Below are 7500 nucleotides of genomic sequence, written 5' to 3' on the forward strand. Positions count from 1 at the left end.
TCTGTAGCTCCTCTACAAGTGTATGCCTAATTAAGTACTACAGTATATATAGACATGAATTTCCATATCCTAAGCAATTGCGGTAGAAGCCAATTTCTTTTGTCCAGTTGGTATGAACAATTAAACGTTATCGTAGGAAACCGTTAGTCTGTACGAACAATGCTCTCATTTGGCACATGTAGTTTGTCCTTGAATATGAAATTAGTTCCTAAGCCATAAACAACTTAGTTGGGGAACTGTTGATAAAGTCATTCTTCAGATTTTGCAATATTCAAAAGAATGATGATTAAAGAAATACTGTTGTAAAATGTTAGTTGGTAAAATTATTGAGGGGGAAGACTACTAGTATCTTGGAATCCAAACTGACTCCAGAGGACGTTATATTCAATTCAAGGTATCCCTCGAAAGTTGGATGCACAATTTCCTAGTTTTCCTCAGAGGGAGAAACTTTTAGTCTCATCGCAGCGATCTGTTTTAATCGAGATATGTCGTCATGTTACTGCCGACTGGATATTCCCCAGTTCAGTAGCTTCCTCTTGGCTTTGCCCTCATATCCTCTTCCCTTCTAGATCCCCTCTTCCCTCACTGAATGCCTCCTTCATTTATATACTACACTCGCTCATCTGTGCTCACGTCAAGTGTTCTCTGCTTGATATCATTATGGCATGTACTTCTGCTTTAAGGATTATTGATGCTGTAGTTTGCGTCGATGTTGACCCTGTTTTTCTTTAGGCTGGAGAACGCCCTATTGAAATATATTTATTCTCGTTTTTCTTGCTATTTTTTTGTGATGATTATCGATGATAGGCTTGTAAGAAAATAAATTGTAAAATGTTTGAGAAATAGTAGATTCGTTAAAAGAAAAGAGGCAAAATTGTGTAATTTTTTTCCGTTTTTTTTTTTTTTTTTTTTCTGAAGGTGCTGGCCATTGCTAGTTCTTTCAGCGATGCATCTGTAGATCAGTAGATCATAGACCTCTGCTACAGCAGCTTATTTCTCGACCTTTTGCTCAACCTTAACCGTGACCTTTGACCTAAGACTTTCAAAATTGAATCACTTCCACGTCTCAACATAACAATCAATTTCTGAAAGTTTCACAACTCTATGAGAAAAATTGGGGCCAGGAAGTTATTCACTCTCAAACAAGGAAACAAATAAGCAAACAAATTAATATGGGCGAAAACATAACCTCTTCCCAACTTAGTTGGCGGAGGTAAAAACACATTGAAAGATGTTAGAGCATTAATAATAGAGATGTGAATGAAAAAAAAAAAGATATATTTGAATGAAGAAGATTTTGAGAATGCTTAGGAAGTAGTAAATTTTACAACAACAAAAAAATCTCGTTTTGATTCCACATCTTTACCTATGTAAGAATTATGGAATCTGGATCGTAAAATTTTGCGTCCAACAGAAAAATTTTTGAGGATATTCATAAAAGCAATATTGAGCAATTTAACGGGAGGTTTGCTCTCAATTAGGCTGTATGAGTTGCTCTAGTTTTTAGCTGCTATTTTTATGTTGTTTTACTCCATTTCACTTTTTATTATGTTGCTTTTGAGGCTCTGAAAATGAGACTGAACGATACTCTTGTAGTTAGATAGTAAAGCGATAGCTCACTTTCAGCAGTTATATCTCCGTTGTCTTGTTAGGAAAGAATGAAAAGACTGGCAATATTAATAGAGAGAGAGAGAGAGAGAGAGAGAGAGAGAGAGAGAGAGAGAGAGAGAGTGTGTGTGTGTGTCATAAGTTGATGAGAGAGAAATTATTAAAAGACATTTCTGACAGCGAACTTCACGCCGCACGAGTTGGCTGGCGGAAGCTCTGTCATTAAATGCTTTCGGGGGAGACTTGGAAATAGGTTTTTGATAAAGTGTCGAAATGGAATAAGTGTCGAGCGTCACTCCTGGAAATTGTTCAGTGAGAGAGAGAGAGAGAGAGAGAGAGAGAGAGAGAGAGAGAGAGAGAGAGAGAGCACGGCTGAATTAATTTCCAATTGGAAGTGGAGTGTGTTCGATAATGGCTGTGACGATTAAGTGTTCACGGACAGAAGGCGTCCAGCGAATTGTTGCAAATTGTTGTTGATATTTGGTTGAGCCCTCTCCGGCGCTCTCCACCTTTCTTTCTATCTGGAAAAGACGAAGCTTCCTGTATTTCAGGTTTCTTAGATGAAAGTGTGTCGGTGTGTGGTAGAACCAATGTAACTGACTAATCTGTTAGTTTAAGATTTGAGAGGAAACGCCCAATTGACTTAAATGACTTGACTGCCGTGGGGACTTCTCGCTGTCCAATAGTCGGTCTCGAAGGGACGGCATTACTCGGCCAATTTTTTTTTTTTTTAGACGAAAAAGAAATTTGATAGCGTTTCCTGGATGGTATTTCAAAGCCTTTGTCGATTTCCGCTGGGCAGGAGTGTTATTTGGAGTTTGTTTTGAGTTATTTTGAAAAAAAAAAGAAAATGGTTAGATTTAGGTATGGAGAGAATCAACCTTATTTGTTTATTCCATTTATGATTTAACTACGGGATACCTATGCGTACATTAACTCCTATGTATTTGCATGTATTCTGACGTATTCTGAACATATGATTGCTCTTGAAGCTTTCCTTTTATAAAAATCAACAATATACGTATATTACAGGAATTATTGCATTTTCCCTTTTTCTCGAAACTTCTAATATTCCCCTAACACTACCATTGCTTATTATCTTTTTAACCATTCCCCTTGGAATATATATATATATATATATATATATATATATATATATATATATATATATATATATATATATATATATATATATAACGGTTTGAACCATTAATCACTTCTGTAACTCTTTTTTTTTTATTTCTATTCTATTCAAATTCATACCTATAAAAGATAAAGAGCGTAAGACACAATATTTCTTACGTCCACCCGAAGGACTTTGAAACACTCAAACATCCTTAAGGATGATCTCGTATGTTTGTTGAAATTAAACCCACCCACAGAGAGAGCAGAGTCAAATGTAAACACCATCACAACTTTGACCGGTTATATTTGTCATTTGACAAAATGGTAACACTACAGGGCAGCAGTGAAATATTCTTTTCATAATTTGTTTCTATAAATATATCGTGAAGCTGAAACAGAATGATCCTGTACCTATCAATATACCATCATTTAGGTTATTACGTTTTGTAGAGTGTGTAAACGTTTTTGTCGGACATTGAACATCATTTTTGAAGGTGCAAGAGATGTCGGGACATACATAGTTTAGTCTTTTTTCATAACAACGTACTACGTTAAGTTTGATTTCAGTATCATGTTGGATATTGCTGCCGGGAGCTGTTATTTTTGCATTCCTTCCCAGCCTTGCTGGTAATGAACTTGCTCCCAACCTGTAAATTTTTTTTTTTTTTTTTTTTTTTTTAGCATATTACGAGGTGACTCTCCCATAAACTGGAGGTACAACATTTGAGGTGGAATGGCGTTATACCAGAAAGCCTCTCTTTTCTATACATTTACATGTGTTATTAATGTGCAGCAATATGTGTAATTTCACTATATTCTAGATTTTTACCTAAAATTATAGATATTTTATACTTAAACTGTTTTAGTTCTTCTCCATAAAAGAAATTGATTTAGAATTTTAAATTAATTTCATTAATTTTTATCAAATCAAGGAACTATCTTGCTAAGAAATCAGAAGAACAAGAAATTAAGAAAAGACATCAATTGAAAAATGCGACAAAGCAGGAACAACGCATCCAGTCTCTCGTCCTCTTTCACCCGTTATTAAGAAATGATGGAATCTTGACATAGGTGGGATTTTTCACTTCAAAAGATAACGCGGCCGCCGTTTATAAAAGGGTTCGTCCGGTAGGACGGACTTTTCAGATTCCTGTGTGGTGCCACGAGGCTGCTTTGCTTCTTTCTTTTTTCGCCATTTCAAATTAGGAATGAGTTCCAGGTCTTATTTCTATTTTTGAGGGTTGTGTTGTTATTCTTGTCATTATTATCACATTCAAGTGAGACAACCCTAAAATCCCTTGTCTTGCGATGGAAAATCCCTACAGAGTAGAATACTCATATATCAAAGTTATTTAAAATGAAGCATTTAAATATATATATATATATATATATATATATATATATATATATATATATATATATATATATATATATATACTGTATATTCAAATTTGCAAAAAGAAAAAAAAAGTCGAATAATGAATTGGGTGTTTTGATAAAACGGCTTTTCGTAGACATCCATAATAAGTGATCCATCATCATAGTTAATCATATGTAGCCAGATAGATATTTACATTGAAATTCTCTCTCTCTCTCTCTCTCTCTCTCTCTCTCTCTCTCTCTCTCTCTCTCTCTCTCTCTCTCTCTCCGGTTGAACTGAGTTTTTTTTAGGATCAAGCAACTTCAATATTCGCAAATCTTTGTATGCAGAACGAGTTCATTAAAATTTCATACATTCTCTCTCTCTCTCTCTCTCTCTCTCTCTCTCTCTCTCTCTCTCTCTCTCTCTCTCTCTCTCTCTCTCTCTCTCGTCATATCTTTTCTTTTCTATTAATCACTCGTAACTAATCGCATCTTCACGGTCGAGCGTCTTCAATTTCACCCTTAAACTCCAGCGGTGCCTTTTTTTTCTTCTTCTTTTATTTTTCTTCTTCGGAAGTTGCCTTTGAAGTCCCTCGGTAGTCAACTAAAGCGCGAAGATTTATGGACGATTTGAACCTCATTTTCGCGGTAGGGATGTTTAAAGGTGATGCTGATTCCGATCATTATGGGCATTTTCTGATTTCTGTATTATCTTCCTGTTTATTGCTTTTCTTGTTATATATCCATATGAGATATTTTGCCTTGGACTTCAATTGTGTTGAAATACTCTCCCTCGGGTAATGAGGATTTTGGGAGGGATTATTATTATTGTTACCTCCGCAAACGAAGTTGGAAGGAGGTTATGTCTTACCACATGTTTGCGAGTATGTATTTGTTCGTGAACAGCTTCCTGGCCACAATTTTAATCGTAGAGTAATGAAACTTGAAGGGAGTAATTGTAATGTTAAAAGCTAGGAATGATTAAGTTTCGGAAGGTTCAAGATCATGGTCAAGCAAAATGTCCAATTCACGCAATCAGCCATAAGTTTGGACATCGTTGTCACAGACTTCCAACTTGGTTCATATTTAAGTGTATGAAAATATACCCCAATTAATACATATTAGGATCGAGAAATAAGCTGCCGTGGCGGAGGTCTGCGTTCTACTGAATGCCCCCTAGTTATTATAATAATAATAATAATAATGATAATTATTATTATTATAACTATTATTTTTTTTTTTATTATTATTTACCGTAGAGTGACAAGAAGAAGAAGCATAAAGACAAAGCTGTTGTGGCACTGTTATAATTTGTACTATTACTTTGAAAGTGTTGAAAATGGCATGTCAGATGCTTTAATCAGATTCTTCTTATGTCAAGATTTTATCCTGAAATTGTTCTCAATTCATTATATGATATAGGTATTAACCCATTTAAGCCAACTCATAGTTGATCGTTCATTTGAATTTATCTACAGGCTTGATTCCTTAATGAGGATTGGAAAATAACGCAATGTATACATAGATAAGTTTTTCATCTCTAATTATATGGCTTCGTGAAGCGGACAGGTGTTTTACGTCCAATAAACTTATGGGAAGTCTTGTCATTTTAATGATAGAGAGTGCTGAGCTCAAAATCTTACCTGGGTAATTCTCATAATTTCATAGCTCAACAGGTAGCATTTATAATATAATAATGATTACTTTTGCGGTATAAGTAAATAAGTATTTGATGAGTGGGAAAAGATTTTTTTCATTCATGTGAGCTATTTTTCGTGAGAAAATTTTCACTGCGCTACATATATACACAATAATTTACTCAAGATTTCAAGGCCAAATTATCAATGCGAATCAAGATCTTTGGTTCGTAAACACGCACGTTTTATTCATACCATCTTAGTACATATGTATATTACGTTCGTAATATTAGTATGTACGCACCTATTTTATGATACTATCCGTGCAGTAATCCTGAAGGTTTCTTAGTGAATTTTGTCTTGATTAATGCATGCGTGAAAAGACGTTCGTTCTATTGACCTAAATTTTTTGTCTAATTAAAATATGTCTGTCGTGTTCAATAGAGATAGTTTTCCCGCCGAATTTATTCATAGATTAATATATGTAATTTTCTTTTACTTAATTTTGTGTTCGTTAGTTGGTTGGGTGTTGGATAAGTCTTGAGATAAGGAATAAGAATCCTTAGATATATCTTAATTCTAACATTCTCTCCAGATCCATTTTCTTGATTGCCTCAACCATGTTTTTCATCCTAAGTATTTCTTTGTTTTACTTGTTTTTCGAAATACTGACATTGTCATGCCGCAGAAGAGTACTGTTGTTCACTTGCTGCAAACGTAAATAAATATAAAGGATTTATTATTAATTCAAAAATACTTTGACATATACTGTGTTCCAGCATTCTTGGGTAGCTCATATTTTATACGGTAACTGAACTCTGACCTTCCTGTTAAGAATTCCTTTAGTTTTTGGTTGTTGTTTAAAAGACTATATTAAGGAAAAATATATAGTTTTATCTATCGTAATTCAGAAATTAAGGTCTCACATGTAATTCCTCGCGGTATTTGTAAAAGAAGTCTGGTATAAAAGCTAGTTATAAGTATCACATGTAGACTAAAGATACTCCCGTAAGTCTACGGTTTTATTTATTTTTGTGTTTGTGTGTGTGTGTGCGCGCGTGTAACACCCTGCAGATGCTGAAGGGATGAGTAAGAAGGCCTTGCGATGGTCGAAATGACGAAGCATTAGGCTCTGGGAAGATTAGAGGCGCCGACTTTAAAGTGGGACATGTGTCATTATTTAATCTCAGGGATTGTGAGGATCTCTCGCTCGCATTTGGTTTTTAGAGATAAGTCTGATGTCCAAGGTCACCGCGGTTTTTAGGCTCGATTTTGGCTGATCAATGCGTCGAAGAAGTCTTTTGTTTTTAGTTGAGCCTTTTATTGTTCGTTTACTTTGAAGGTGGATGGTCGAAACACCTTCTGGTTCTCATTGTAAAGTATTGAGCTCCCGTTTTCAAAGGCCTTGGTTTTATCTCAGCGTGTCGTCCATTTGTTGACCTCAGTAGTAAATGGGTACCAAAATTTGCTTAGGTCAGGAAAAGGTCATGAGGTCACCAGCTGCTTCCCTAAACTTGCTGAATATTTTAAGCCTATAACATTCTTAGACCACCGAATGTTGAATTTAAAAAAAAAAAACTGGATATACATACATACATACATACATATATATATATATATATATATATATATATATATATATGTGTGTGTGTGTATATATATATACACATAAATATGTATATATATATATATATATATATATATATATATATATATATATATATATATATATATTTATATGCGTTTGTGTAGGTATATATGTATATAT

The sequence above is a fragment of the Palaemon carinicauda genome, chromosome 11 (assembly GCF_036898095.1).
Source record: "Palaemon carinicauda isolate YSFRI2023 chromosome 11, ASM3689809v2, whole genome shotgun sequence".
Classification (NCBI taxonomy): domain Eukaryota; kingdom Metazoa; phylum Arthropoda; class Malacostraca; order Decapoda; family Palaemonidae; genus Palaemon; species Palaemon carinicauda.